Here is a 15,982-nt window from a genome sequence, read left to right on the forward strand (position 1 = left end):
GTTTGTGTCTTTCTCCCTCCTGTTTTCCTCACTCATTCACTCACAAAAACTCAGATACAGTAATTGTGTATGTCTGATTTCAACTGCAACTTTAACCTTCACTATTTAAAAAGAGAGGTAGAGGTTAACAACAAAAGACTGACAGTATGAAATGAACACAGTGAAGATGGAATACTGAAATAAATTGAATAAAATAAGATTCTGAACATCAACTGTTGCCGTGCCTTTTCCAGCTCGCGCTCCTTTACACATCTGGCTGACAGAGCTGCTGACCTGCTGATCTGCTGCATCCTGCAGATGAGCCTCAGAAAGTGTCTTGCTGCAGGCGCTCGCTTCTCCCTGTGACGAGGAGCCTTCCATATTAAACACAACGCAGAATGCAACAGACACTGACAGGGGCGCTTCCAGCTTTCTGCAAACTGAACCAAAAAGCTGTAATTTGATATTGCATGTCTCATTCTTCTGATTACTGCTGTCCAAAGTGTCCAAATACAGAGAAGCAACACTGTGTGGTGTGTAATGATGCCTCAGCATTCAAAACTGTGGAGAAATCTGGAAACTAAATATTGTCAATATCATTTGCTACATGGTTACTATAAGTCAAGGCTGCATCATATCCCAGCTCTTTCTCTCTCTCTCTCTCTCTCTCACACACACACACACACACACACACACACACACACACACACACACACAGCTCAACAACTACAGGCGAATTAGAGATTAACCTATTAACCTCTCATATATGATAGTATATGTTGTTTTATGGTTGGAGGAAGGTTGAGAAGAAAACTGACGCAGACATAAAGAGAAAAACAAACTGCTCACTGCTCACAATGCAGCACTTTGTCATCCTTTTATTACAATATATCATTTAAGTAATAATTTGTTATCTCACTAAAATGTTGCAGCTACTACACGCTGATGATGATTCTGCCCTCTCTAACAGTGTATGTATTGTAGGTATTTATAGATGTATCCATCCATCCATCTTCTATACCGCTGTATCGTGTTTATGGTCGCGGTGTGCTGGAGCCGATCCCAGCCACCGATGGGTGAGTGTAGAACACACTCTGAACAGGTCAGCAGTCCATCATCACAAACACACAGAGACAGCCAACCACACACACCTCACATTCACACCTTGACACCAAATCGTTTTGTAGGACTGTGAGAGGAAACCTGAATACCCGGAGGAATCCTCCGCACGGAGAGAACATGCAAACTCCGGACAGAAAGGCCCAGCCAGTATTCACACACAGGATATTGTTGCTGTGAGGCGAGAGCGCTAAACACTACCCCACGTTATGTGTTTTTCTTCATTTAAATTGAGATAAAAATAATTCTTAATACTGTGGTTTTTAAATGTAGAGATTGAAAAACATGCAGACTCAAATCACAGCCGGCACTTTAACTGGTTGTTGAAAATAATGAAAGTGGCACAAAGCATCAACTTTTTTTTATTTCTAAAGTTGTCATTTATAAATTCAAAGGAACTTCCTAACTTACACATAAAACTCAGACAAACGTTTCGTTCACCTAAATGATCCAAATAAACTCCGTTCTGAGCTCTTTTCGTTCTTCAACTCTGTACAAAATGTAAAAGTTGATAAAAGCTCTACCAGTGTTTCTCACTATTGACTCTAGAGAACTACAGAAAGCCATCTTAAAACACTGATCAGTGTAGATTTAGAGATCTAAGAATTAGTATTTGCTGGTTCAGAGATGCAGGCGTTTTTTGTTTACTCCCAGACTTCTCAGTGACCCAACAGGTGTGATAATGTGGACAGAGGTTCGTCAGACCGACAGAGAACAGGGGGGGGAGTGCAGTAATGGAATGCATTTTAAGCTGGCATTAAGTCGTTCTTTAATCATGACCTTGTTAGGCGCCTTTCCAGCTAGACCTTGTCAGATAAAAATGCACATAATGACCTTTCCTATAAATGTCAAGTACAATTTGTGGTAGCCAAATGAGTGCGCTGCTGCATATAAAGTCTCTGAGTGGAAAATGTTTTGTTTTTTTTTTTTTCTTCCCCAAATGAATGAGATGACTTTTAAACGTAGATTCCGACACGTGTTGTATTAAAATGAGAAACAAATGAAACACTGAATAAAGTCATTTGTGAAGTTTGTAAATGTCTGAATATAGTTAACCATCAATATGCCTTCCGTGCTGCAGCCCGCAAATAAAGCTTTCTATTCTGCTCTGCCACAGACCATGAAATAGTCACTCAGCTCTGAAATGGAGAGAATCACTCACACGGCGAAACGGCGAGAAGTTCAGTTAGTTCTGCAGTGCAGGTAGGAGATAGATACTTGGAGGCACAGACTTATTGCTGCCCTCCATAGATATCTGCCAAAGTCTACACAAACATTAGAGGGAAACGGGGAAACAAAATTACAGAAATCTGCTAAGTTTGACAAATGGCGGGCCCGGCTTTGCCACCAGCTATTAGCCTGCAATGATTAATAAGTGAGAAAATAATTGCACTTCATTGAGATTGATGACGCCCCATTTAACCTCCCCACTCATCTCGGCTGCGCCACAGAGCAACGAGATGAGCCTCGGACACACTGCTGCTCTGCCGGCCTCATTGGCATCAAACGCACACGCGTGCGCACACACACACACACACACATGCGCGGTCTGTAATGATCCTATGGGGCATTTCTTAAGAGCCTCGCGGCGCTCTGATCATAAGTTCATTGTTAGTAAGTGAAAAACAATGATCTCAGCGCTGGGAGGCCTCTGGGAAACTCTCTCTCCACCAATATAGACGCATTTAAGTCAAACACCGTGGGGAATTAATGACGGCGCAGTCACCATTAACTCCTATGCTAACGAGTTTGCGAGCTTTGGCCCTCTCGTTTGACACATCTCTTGCGTGTGCGCTCGTCGGTCGTCGTTTCCGTCCAGAGTCCGGCGTGCCCGGCGCCTTTGAATGCAATTTCATGGATAAAAAAAAAAAAAATGCAAACAAAACAGCAGTGATCAGGCGAGACGCTAGGAGTGGCGCGGTGCCTTATCCTCTCAGCCTGCAAAGAGACATGGCCAAGGTTATTAAAGAAGGATGTAGCAGAGCAAGATGGCCGCTGTTGTGACCAGAGGCGGTGTGGAGAGATAAATGGTTGACCCAGCCTGGTGTCAGGTTAGGATTGATGCCACTATCAGCCCCACTGCTTTCCCAATGATTTTCTCAAATCTCTGATAGAGTGTGTTATCTAGTTACTGGCATGAGGGCAACGGCCTGCAGGCACAGAGAAGGTCAATCTATGAGGACAATCTTTGTTGGACTAAATGAGAAAAAAGACCCCACAAAAAAGAATAAAAAGCAGCTGCTAGGTCTCTGGGATAAGATAAGCCAAATTACTTCTCTTTAGTAGGATAGGCCTCGGGCAAAACATCAAAAAAAAAAAAAAAAAAAAAAATTAAGTGAGGCTGGTGTGTGCTCTCTAACTTCAATGTTGTAGATTTCACCTGGAACCTCTGCTTCCCTGAACTAATGTTGATTCGGTGGCGGCACCTTGAGGAATGGGCCGGACAGGTTTGTATTTATCTCTCATTTAATCTGCATCCACCCAATAAATCTCCTTAACAGGCAAAAAGATGGAATTTCCATAACATATAATACCAGTCAGCAGTGTAAACCAACTCGCAGACCATCAGACTTGTCCATAATATCACTCTATCACCCTCCTTCTCCTCAGTCTTTTCGAATCTTGGGGAAAGAGTTTGACTAATAGGTTGTAATTTGCCGGCCAAGGTCTTGATCAATAATTCTGTGTCAATAATGATGGAGAGGTCTGTGTGAGGGGAAATGATTCCACTCATTGTCTGAGAAAAATGAAGGCGTGGACATCACCCCGGGCCGTAGGCAGATGTCCACAGGTGCTCCGTTAGTATGATGGTTGAGTTGATGAGCGAGAAGACAAATAACACACAAAGTGCAGTGTCTTTTTTTTTTTCTGAGTGTGCATTGGATGAAAACTTTTAAAACAAACACACACACACACACACACACTGTTCTCTAATGGCAGAATTTTTCACCACACAGTTTTTTAAACTGACATTTGTGCGGACGGGCCTTCCTTATGACGACCTCATTCTGAAAACAGTCAGAAATATTGACCAAACCCCCTATAAATGGAGAAAACAATCCTTTTCTTTATGGTCTAGAAAATTGCTAAACTGGTCTCCAGGAAATAAAGAGATGTGTTTTGATTGCTTTATGGTGTAGTGCGAAAATAGAGCATCTGTTATCTCCATGTATATAGCATATTAAACTAAAACACCTAACTGGCGCATGCATGGCAGCTTCTCCTGCTTATTATGTAAAATACAAAGCACGGTGGCGGCAGCATCATGTGGATTCTCAGAGCTCCTTCTTCTTTCAAGTCGAAGCGCAGACTGAACATATAATAAAACATATGATGAAAGCTGCAAGCATCCTCACTCATCCAGGTCATGTTATATATATATATCCCCATTTACTCATGATCCGCTGAACTGATGAAACCTTTTGGATAAGAAGAGAAACAATTTCAAAAAAGACACATTTCAAGCACGTCCAGTCGCCTTCATAATGGTAAGTAATACAATTCATGTCAATGTTACCTCTTCTTTAAGATGAAAACTAAAACCCATGACTTGAAGAGAGCTCGTCTGAATCCGTTTATCAGTATAACACCTGTGAGGCAGGACCGAGGTGACGGCCCGGCCTTTTAACATGACCGTGACCCCGAGCTGACCGCCAAGGCTGCACTGGAGTGATTTCAAGACCTCTGCCCTGCTGTCCGTGAGCGGCCCGGGCGACTCTCTTCGTTCCCGTCAAGGCTCCACCTGAAGATGTCGGCTCACAGATGTTTCCTGGCTCGTGGAGTCACATCACCGAGGACACACACCAGTAAACTGACTGATGGAGGAAGCAGCACGGCGGCTGCACTCCAGCGCTGCCACGTGCGATTACTGCGCTTGTCAAAGGAGTCCGACGGCTTTAAAGAGCTCAGAATAAGAATTTCACTTTGCGAAATCTCATATAGATAGAAAACACTGAAATATAGTAAATGCAGCACAAATTGAAAGCCTGAATTCATTCAATTCTTTCGATTGCTGCTTCAATTTGCTGTTAAAATAAAATAAGTAGAGTGATAAAAGTGCAATTTAAGTTGATAAAATGTTTTAATACCGATTCTTGCTACAGAATGTTTAAAAGAACAGTTGCCACATGCAGCACAATACAATTTCTTTTCATGATGATGTTCCTTTTATGGTGAGCTATGTTGTCTGTAAGCTTGTAGAGGACCCCCAACACAGTATACATCTTTGTCAAGCCTCCCTTGTGTTTGTGTTTCGGTAAACTTGTCTCTGTTTTTCCATGTTCCACTGTCTGAGTAATAGAAGACAACATTCCTGTGGCGAGAATCTCTGTAGTTACAAGCTTGATATCAAAATCTTCCCAAGCTGCAGTAAGCCAGACTTGAATGCCTTGATCTGTCAGTCAAAGATAAATGCAACTGACTCCGACCAAACAGGAGCGTGGGGAGTTTCTACAAGTTTTCTAAATATTTTTTGACACAAGCTTTCAGCATAAGACAGGACACAGCAGATCCAGAGCTCCGGCTGCGGGAAACACAGCGAGATCGAGGTAAATTGTTTCCCGTCCACATGCTGCACTGGAATCACAGCTTTATGTGGGGATGTTTTTCAACTTTTCAAGCACCTTTAACACCATCCTGGTGCAAATTTTCTACCTGCCTGCAGTACATGCTGAACAGTTAAATGGTAAACCATCTGTGTTTTTTCTTAGAAACTCAGCAAACTTAGAAACATTCCATAACAGATGGAAAGTAAAATAAAGCAGGTTGTGAAGAAAACAGTTGATCTGATGTTACCAGCAGAGCCCTCTGACCTGGCAGCTGCTCCTCCGCCGAGGTGGGCAAAGGTGGTTTCTGTGAAGACCTGAGCAGGTTGAACATTGCGCTCTAAGTGGATTGGGTTCCTGTCAGAGCTGAGCGGTTGGACATTGATAAATTTCCTCCTGTGTGGGATCGATAACTCTCACCTTTCAGCCCACGGCTCCTTCAGAGTGGGACGTCATAATTACTCTGTCAAACTGAATGCCTGTCTCTGTTAAGACTGACGATTGTGTGTGTGTGTGTGTGTGTGTGTGTGTGTGTGTTTGAGTAATGTCCAAAGGAGCAGGCTAGTGCATGTGCAAAGCCGTACACGGTAGTTTTAATGTGAAGCTGCTATTCTGCATTTGAGGATGTCTGCATAGAGATTTATGGATTATTTTAGTACACACGGGCTTTAAAAGTTGTGTGTGTGTGTGAGAGTGTGAGTGTGTGTGTGTGTGTGTGTGTGTGTGTGTGTGTGTGGGCCCAGGTGATGCTGCGTTAGCTGAGCTGGACTAGTGACTGGCAGTGATTGACAGTCAGGCAGCCCGCCTCCTCCTTTCACCTCCCACGGCGCTTTTTGATGCCTGTCACACTGGCCAATCAGCGGAGTGATCTGACAGCTGTCCTGACACACACACACACACACACACACACACACACACACACACACACACACACACACACAAAGAGCACATCGACTAATTTAATTCTATTATTTCTGACTCCATAATAATTCACAAAGCAGAAATATTTTACTTAAATTGCAAGGACCTAAATCCTCCTCCTAGTAACTTTTAATCGGTGTGATTATAAAGCAACACATTTGCTCTATATAAAAGCAAACTACCGCAGTCATATTTACTCACAGATTAGCAGTACGATTAACTCCTTAAACAACACAGTGGGGATGATGGGCCCCTCACGTCAATCTTGTTAAATGAATTAACATACGCGATGTTCCTTTCAGCTGGTTCCTGGAATGTGTAATCTGTCCAGATGTGACAATGATTTATTTGTTTAGTTTCAGGGAAGAAATGGAATTGCCACCATCTGCTCCATCAGACGATGATGCTTCGCTGCATGCAGTTTTCCTCCAGGTTAATGCAGCTGAGTGTGAGTTATTCAGTGTATGTATGAGTGTCTGCGCGTGCATTAAAGTGTGTGTGCTTGTGTGAGCGCGTGCACACATGGTTGTGTGTGTGTGTGTGTATGTCCCCATATTTATATGCCAATCTGTGTGAATAAAAATGCAAACTTTTCTGCATAATTGGCTTGTTTTCTCAATGTTTTTGTTTCTATCCATCTTTACATTTTCTGTGTGTGTGTATATGTGTGTATGTGTGTATGTGTGTGTGTATGTGTGTGTGTGTGTGTGTGTGTGTGTGTGTGTGTGTGTGTGTGAACACTGCACCAGCATAAGACGCAGCCTGTGGAATTAAGAGTGAATGAAGCGAAGATGAGCGCGGCTGCCTGCTCCTCATAACACTCCGCACAATAATAATAATAACAATAATAATCATGGCAATAATAACCTCAGTGCTCATTTAGACATCAATACTAATCACTCTCATTTGGAGGACAATAATAATAATCAGGCTCATTTAGAGTGCCGTTTCTCCACAGAGGCTTCCACTGCCTTTGGGGTTGGTTGGTGCTTAACCTAATGATAATAGTCATGATTCATGGCTCAACTCTCATTCCCTGCATGTTGCTTCCTCTTTTCCCTATGAATTCAGGAAATGTGCGTGTGTGTGTGTGTGTGTGTGTGTGTGTGTGTGTGTGTGTGTGTGATTAAGTGAGACAGAAATACAACAGTGTGAATGTGATCATCTACTTTCTATTTTGACACGATAACACTCGTATTTGCACTTTTTAACTTTTTAACAGACGTTCATGTTCCTCATGAGTTTAACAGATACACAAAAACTACCACATATATACATGCCCAGAGAGTTTTTGAACAGATTTAATAGACTCTGCTGATATTGCCCACACTTCTCCACAGTGGAGCTGACTGTTGCTGCCTCCGTCCCGTCCAGCATCCAGGTGGGGGTAACATTCTGGGTGGAATCAGTGGGGAAAGTCATCACAGATGAAGGAAGTGCTGAATTTGGATATAAGGATGGTAAGATTTCTGATGCGGACCTGAACTGAGGAGATGATTCAGGTTCGTCTAAATGGAAAATGATCATTGAGAAAAGTATTATTTACTTATTATTTACTTATTTTATCTGTCCTTGTAGAGTTTGTGCCTGTCTTTACCGTGTGTGTGTATGTGTGTGTGTGTGTGTGTGTGTGTGTGTTTGTGTGTGTGTCACACCGTCTCCTCCTTTTCCATCCTTGCATTGACGAGCCTCAATCTTAATTACCCTTGTTGATGCTTGTCCTAGCTGTGTCTCTAATGTGTCTGACTTTGTTTCTTGGTCAGTCAGTTTCTGTTCATCTGAACCTTCCTGACGTTGCACTTTGTTTCTCTATGTTCCCGTTTATCTTCCAGAGTGAACACGAAATAATACAAATTTTGTTCCTGGGTGGAAAGCACATTTTCCTCACTTCCAGACCTGAACAGATAAGGTCGTCGTGATGTTCAAATTTTGCTTTTGTGTCTTTGGTGATGAAATACTTCAATTGAATCGCCCTTTTTCAACCTTCAGGATAAGCATTATGCAAATCAAGGAAAACAAATTCTATAAATTAGCTTTTAATGCTAAAAGAATTGTTCACCAAAAATTTGTGCATTCCAATATACATATGTATATACAGTATATAAACACTTTCAGCCCAGGAACACAGAAACATTTTACATTTTGTTACACTGTTTAATCTGCCCTGTTTTATTTAGTGTTGTACATAGTTTGTTTCCACTTCCTTTACAACAATCCAGTTCAACACTCGCATTGTGTTGGAGTCTGTTTCTGGACCCGTACGACCTCCACCCAGTGCTGTTTGGACATAGACTCTAATCCCAGCTCCCAGATTTAGATAAAATTCCACTGCCCACATCATTAACATTCAGAATATTTCCCTTTTTTAAATTGGATGCCTTCATCCTGGGCGTTTCTGATCAGCTTCAACAATCTGTTTTTGCTCCCCTCAATCACTCTCCAATTGACATGCATGCGGGTTAAAGCCACAGAATTTGAGGTGTTGCTGTAACAACCTGTCAGCCCTTTACAGCACTATGAGGCCATCTTCAAGTCATGAAAATATTCCCCTTCCCTTTCTGATGTATTGCGTGCCGGCACACGGGACAGTCAGGCGCTAATGTAATTCCTCACGAGTTGCTGCTGCTCATCTCATCTGGGCTCCAGCTTTGAACTCGTGGCTTGGCGGCTTTTCAGAACGAGACAGAAAATGGGGACAGAGGGAGAGAATTGTCCGGCACTGATTCGCTGTAAAAAACTCGGACAGAAGATCATTTCAGCGCCGCTCGGGAAGATCAAAAGCCCGGCTGGCAGAGAGCGGGTGCGAGAGGGAGATGGTATCGCCGGGCTCTCATTTCATTCACAGACGAGTGTGAAATGACTTCATCTGTTGTGTGGACTCACACTAGACACCATTATACACTACTGTATCCTGACCCTCCCTTCCTCTCGCACTCTTTCCTGCACGCTGGCAGCTACAGGCCAAAAACCATCGCGGCTTTGTCCTAATATTACATCTGCAAGGTACTCCTTTGTGTATCTATTAGCCACACTGATAGCTTTAACCTATATTGACAATGGGAATAATAACGATTAAAAAAAAAAAAGACGTTTCTTCAACACTGATTGCATTGTGAGAATTTCTTGAATTGCACCAGTTGGACTCAGGTCTGGTGTTAATTGCCTATTTATAGGAGCTGAAAGATCTCAACCTTTAAAAAAGACTAAATGGAGGAGTGCTAATAAGAGAAGATCAGAACCTCAGTCCAGGCCGACAGTTGTTTCAGGCCCAGCGGTGCACGTCGTTAACGCTCTGTCTCCTGCACTTAAAAAAAAAAAAAAAAAAAAGAAGGAGGAAAGGCAGAAAAAGAGCAGCAATTTGCTCAAACTTCTGAGCCTTAAACACTTGAATAATTCATCACTGAATATAATAAATCCGCTTGATTATTTCAGGAACGACAACAAGCGCTCCCTCTCTTTCTCTCGGCGTCGCTGCTATCTGACATCGCAGCATACTGTGCAGGCACACACACACACACACACACACACACACACACACACATAGAGAGAGAGAAGTAGTAAAAAGAAAGCATAATGAGATAATAAGAGCGGACTTAACACAAGGATTTTCCTCTTTTTGTCTTCCTCCCTTCATCCCTCATCTTCATTTCCTCCCTTCATTAAAAGGAGTCCGGCACAGAGCCAGGCGGCGATGCCGTGCGTTGGCCGTGAGAGGCTCTTTCTTCCTCCACCTCTGTCTCCTCTCGTCTCTATTCCTAACCTCTCCCTCCCTTCTGTCTTTTCCCTTCTGCTCGCTCCCTTGAACACCCTGTTTAGCTGTTTAAGCTGATGACACACAGAATATTGCATGCTGAAAGGCCGTTTCACCGCACACACACACGCACACACACACACAGGCTTAAACTCACACATGCACGCACACACTCTTGCCCAGAGCGAAAAGCCCCAGGCAGTCTCTCTCCCGCTAGCCAGGGGCGATCGTTCTGCCTCTATGATACTTTAACTGTGGGATGTCAGGAAACATTAGGCCTTTAAAAAACACAGCCATGATGCAGCGCAGACACACACTGACAACACACACTCAGCCTCAACTGCAGTCCCATCCACTTTGCTCCAAAGACAGGATGCTTATGCAACCCTTCAGCGCAGATCTTTGGGATTACTCTATTTGTTATCTTTTTTCTTTTTAACCCCTTTAATCTATTCACTTTTGTGAAACAGCGTCACACTGAGGACCTCCAGCACTGATGCTTCCTGATGCTAAACGGCCTTAGGTCATTATCACTTGTTTCTTTCTACTAAAACTATCTAATTCAGTGAACATGACATGGCTTCACTGGCAAATTATGTCTCCTACAGAGGGAAAATTGTTATATTTTTCACATGGTAAGCATTTTATCTGCATTTCCTAACTATTTCTACCTTTTACATAGGATGTACTACAATGCCGTTTGCCCACTGTCAGCTGAGTACAGCAGATGAATGGATGGATGAACCTTACTGTTATCTCTGATAAAACAATCACATCTTTATTCTTTTTTTTTTTTGTAAAGCATCTTTAAGTGTCATTTGAAGCGATCCATCATTGGGAAATGAAATACGGTGATTATGTACTGTTAAAAAACAAACAAACTGTAGCTTATCAGTAGACCTCCAGTGTTTTGCTTCTTTCAGCGGCGATTTGTACCGCTGCTCAACTTAATGCCACAATTAAAATCCAACCTGCAGGATTCGATGCAGTTCGATATCGAGCTGTATTTTCTGCATGGCCGTTCCGCTCCACAGAAAAGGGCAAAGGCCAAAAAGTTTGAGAATGTAATATTCTTCAAGAGACATATGGTATTTCATTGATGTAAATTTTTTGCTTGACTTTTCATAAAAGTCCCCAGAGTGTTCATTTCCATTGGTGTTAGCGCAGATGATCGGTTTAGATTGGAGTTTGTTGTATCTGGCATTACGAATGACTCCAGCCTGTCCTGCCTCTCAGTCTTTGAGCCTCTGAGAACTGCAAAGAGTGGCCTGAGTTTTAATAATAAAACATCTGACATCAGGATTTAGAGGGCTCTGCACTGGAAGACTTCCTGTATCCTCGCAATAACTCCCGAATTTTTCTCCAAAATCACAGAGGAACCTCTTTGTGATCGGAGACACGATGAGAGGGAGAGTCTGGGGCTCTGCGCAGATATTAGCATTTAATGAAATGCACATTTTTTTCATTTAGTTTGAAGCGTTTCCAAATCTGGGGAAATACAGGGATGACCCATATTTTGATATGCTCTTTATTAGTTTGTTTTCTTTTCATGCTTTCTCTTTTCGGCACTTAAGGTTTGAATCTGTCCACTTTGAGCCCTTCGTGCCAAGCTGCCATGAGGAAGGACGGTATTTTTTTCACTCTCTTTCCCACCGCTCGGCCTTTACACTTCACCGATCATTAGAGGTATATAGACATCATTTCCTCCACCTTGAGTGAGGGCAGCACACTCTTTGTTTTTATGTTTTATAGCATTCCACTTCACTAATTTTCTTCCGTCTAAAACTTACACTTTTTTAATGTGGCACATGCAGGACCTTGTTGACCTTTCTACTTTTTACCAGACATTTAGTTGGCCCTATATTTAGTACAGCGATGCCAAAATCAATCAAAATACACAGACTCGGCATTGATCTTTGAAATATTAACATGCTGTCAGCTCTGGGCAGCATATTAAATGAAGTATATTTCAGAAATGCAGCTTATGGATTTCACAGTGGCGTATTGGATAGCACTCTTGTCTCGCAGAAAATGGGGCGAGTTCAGGCTTGGGGGGGGGGGCTGCCTGAGTGAAGTTTGCATGTTTCCTCAGTGCAGGAATTATCCAGGTAGTCCTCGCTTTTTTAGCTGCAGAAAATGATGCTTAAAGTGAAAGAAAATGGAAGCTCTGGAAGAAATAAAATTTACAGTATTCTGAAGGATGTTGTTACATTAACTTACTTTTTCAGACATGTTGTTGTGTTTGACTGTTTTCACATCTCTCTTCACATTTCTGGAAACGACACCTATTCATGAAAAACATCTTTAAAATAATTCAGGCTTTTGCTACTTTAATGTGTCAGGAATGTAGAGAAGCAGAGAGCGGCATCGGTGGCTGGCAGGAAAAGCGAAAAGTTTCTACAACATTTCCTGGTTTAACTTTATTGAGACCCACACATATTAATACACACACAGACACACAGAGGGAGGACACACATATCGCGTGTGTGTGTGTGTGTGTGTGTGTGTGTGTGTGTGTGTGTGTGTGTGGCCTCAGGCCAACATGCTGTTAATTGGATAATGAGGTACAATGACAAATCCCTGTTGCTGCTACAATAAGGTGCTGCTGTCCAGGTTTAATATCTTAGGCCTTGGTGTAATGCTGTTTGGACACACACACACACACACACACACACACACACACACACACACACACACACACACACACACACACACACACACACACGCACAAAGCTCAGGTGTCTATTGCACCACTTTGGAAACTAATCTGGTTCTTCCTCCCAGCAGCCAATCAGAAGCAGCCACTTCTGCCCCAACAACCAATCAATTATCTTTAATTCTTACAAGGCTCTCCTCTCCCTTCCTCTCCCATCCTGTCATTTTCTTCAATGTCTTCCCTTCTTTTAGCATTCCTCTGATCTTTTGCTTGTTTGCTTTCTTTTCTTTTTGTATCTTCCCTCTTTATGTCCTGTCATCTTCTTCATTTTCTCCTTTTTGTCTTCCTGTTTACTTTCATTTCCTGAGTTAGTCTTTCCTTTGCTTTCTTTTCCTCTCTTTCCCATTCCCATTCTCACATCCTTTCCTTCCCTTTCCTCTCCTCCCTTTCCCCTCTCCTCTTCTCACCTCTCTAGCTGAGCTATAACTGGCGGGATGATGGACCATAATTCACCGGGATCCGAGCCGCCCCAGACGTGCTCACATTAATTGGATGTCCATATTAAATGGAAAATGAGAGCGGCACTGAGGGAAAAAGTGAATGACTGACTCTCTTGGCTGCTATTGACCTATGAGGAAGAGACGCTGCCCTTTTCCTCAGCGCGCTCCCTCGCCCAGTTTTCTCTGCTCCCGTCAGCGTGATGGATCTCAAAGCATTCATTTTCTGACCCCTCACCTGGAAGCAGATTAAGCGCTCTGATTCAATAGGGCCGTTAATGGGGGCGCCAAAAGTTTATGAGGATTTCTGGAAAAGGCCAGGGAAATTAGATTGTATGCTAACAGATTTATTGCTCTGTTTCAACACATTGTAAAAAGATTATAGGACCTCCAGGCAGGTTGGAGGGGCAGAGGGGCCGCGGCGTGTCTCTCGGTGTGAAGGAGAGGTATAGGAGAGCGAGACGGAGTCCTGCTCTCACATTTACCAGCTATTCTACACTGACAGGGCAAAGACAAGCATGTCAGTCAGCAGAGGATAAGATCACGTCTGACCGTAACCTGAAGGACGGATGTTTAGACAGCAGGCAGAGCGTTCCTCAGATGAAATCCTGCTGGAGGTGATGCGATGCCGAGTGATGTTGTTGCATGTACCCTTCTCACCTTTTTGTCATCATAATGCCGCTGATGCAATGCAGTGCTCTTTTAGAATCAAGCACGCGTACAGCTCATCCCGAGGTGAAGTCAAACAGAAGTACAAATTGTTTCTTTGTGTTGGTGAAGAAAATTCCTACTTAGAATCGCTGCAGACAGTCTGGGTTAATAACATCCTGACCAGTTGTCCAGTCCGTCATGGTGCACACACAACACACAGACACACACAGTGGCAGAAAATGAATGCATGCACAGGGGAGAACATGCAAGCTCAACAGAAGTGTTCACCCCAAGTTTTCACACATTCACTTCACTGGCTGGACATTTGGGTACCACGGATATGATGGGCTAGTTTGGAACTTATAGCAGGATGTCAGCATATTAACAGTCAGGTGTGTTTGAAGAACATTGTGAGCAATTTGGCCACAGACAAGGACAAAAACTAAAAAAATATAACTGGCAAGGAAAAAAGAAGATGAAATGATAATGTATATAGGATTTGACACTGATTTATATTAATTTTAAATGAGCTAATGTATTGTGTTTTGTAATAGTTTTTAACATCAACAGTTATGCAATTGCATTGTGATTGTTGTGAACCTGCCCAGGGACTGCAGATGGAAATTAGCATTTGCTAAATCTGGTACAAAGCATCTTTTCTGTTGAAAGGTTAATGTATTTGTACATGGTCCCTGTCAAATAAATCAATAAACTAAACTAAACTAATAACTTCTGGTATTCAGCGTCATAGGTGATCAATCCTGCTTGAAGCTTTAATGCATATAGCTTGCATGTTCTCTCTCAGCATGTGTCAGTTTTTCCTCAGAAACTGCCAAGAGGGAAGCATTATAGAAATATGCAAACATCCATTTTTTTTCATTGATATATGACTAAGTATTATTTTATACTGATAAAGATACCAGGGGGTGCAACTGGTAAAATTGGGATCTTCACTATTGGGGGCTGCACTGCAATCCAACACTTATTAAACTCCACTAAACAATGGTTTAACATGTGCTATGGCATGCTGTTATGATTCTTTACTTAATCAAAATAACCTTTATGTTTTGTGTATAAAGGATCTTAGTAAAATCAGTTGGAAATGTATTTTTTGACACATTTTTTTTGTCAAAAAAATTATCTTATGAATGTCTAAATGTCTAGTGAATTAGTTTTGAAGAGAATTAAGTCAAAATACTATGCAAACAAATGATATAATTCTTTTGTTAGTATGTCATCATGCTGGTTTGGTGTTTAGAATAAAGCAAATTTAAATAAAATTGTGAAAGGTAACAAACTTCCCCCTTTTCTTTTTCACAGTTGGTATATTCCACTTCCTGTTTTCATCTTTGAATCTCGGTTGAAGAGAAAGGCAAGTAATTCTTATTTAACTCATTGACACTGAATGTGGACTGAAATTACTTCAAAGAAATTAAACATTTTAAAGCTTGTAGTTAACAATAGTGAACACTTCTGAGAAAAAAAAAAAATTCTCCCTCCTGGAAATCTCTTGGATGAGTCCAGCACAGAGAAGCACATTCAGTGTCTCATTCCCATGAATTAATGTGAATGCAGCAAATAGTGATGCAGCTAATGTTTAAAAAGACTGAAGCAGTGAATGCTGGCAGCTGTTTAAATCTCTGAAACATGTTTAGAAGCAGAGTGCATGGAGATAAGTGGGTAGTTAGGTGTTCAGGACAGACATGGACACAGTGACTGATGCTGGATTGCTCTTTGTACAGATTACATATTTCTTTCATACTCAGCAGGGGCTGGTTTACATGTTAATCATGGCTATGATCTGTGTTAGCGACAAACTTTGGATCAATTACTTCTATATTGCACAAGGACGGCCATTAATTCA

Source organism: Salarias fasciatus, chromosome 15 (genome assembly GCF_902148845.1).
Source record: "Salarias fasciatus chromosome 15, fSalaFa1.1, whole genome shotgun sequence".
Taxonomy (NCBI): domain Eukaryota; kingdom Metazoa; phylum Chordata; class Actinopteri; order Blenniiformes; family Blenniidae; genus Salarias; species Salarias fasciatus.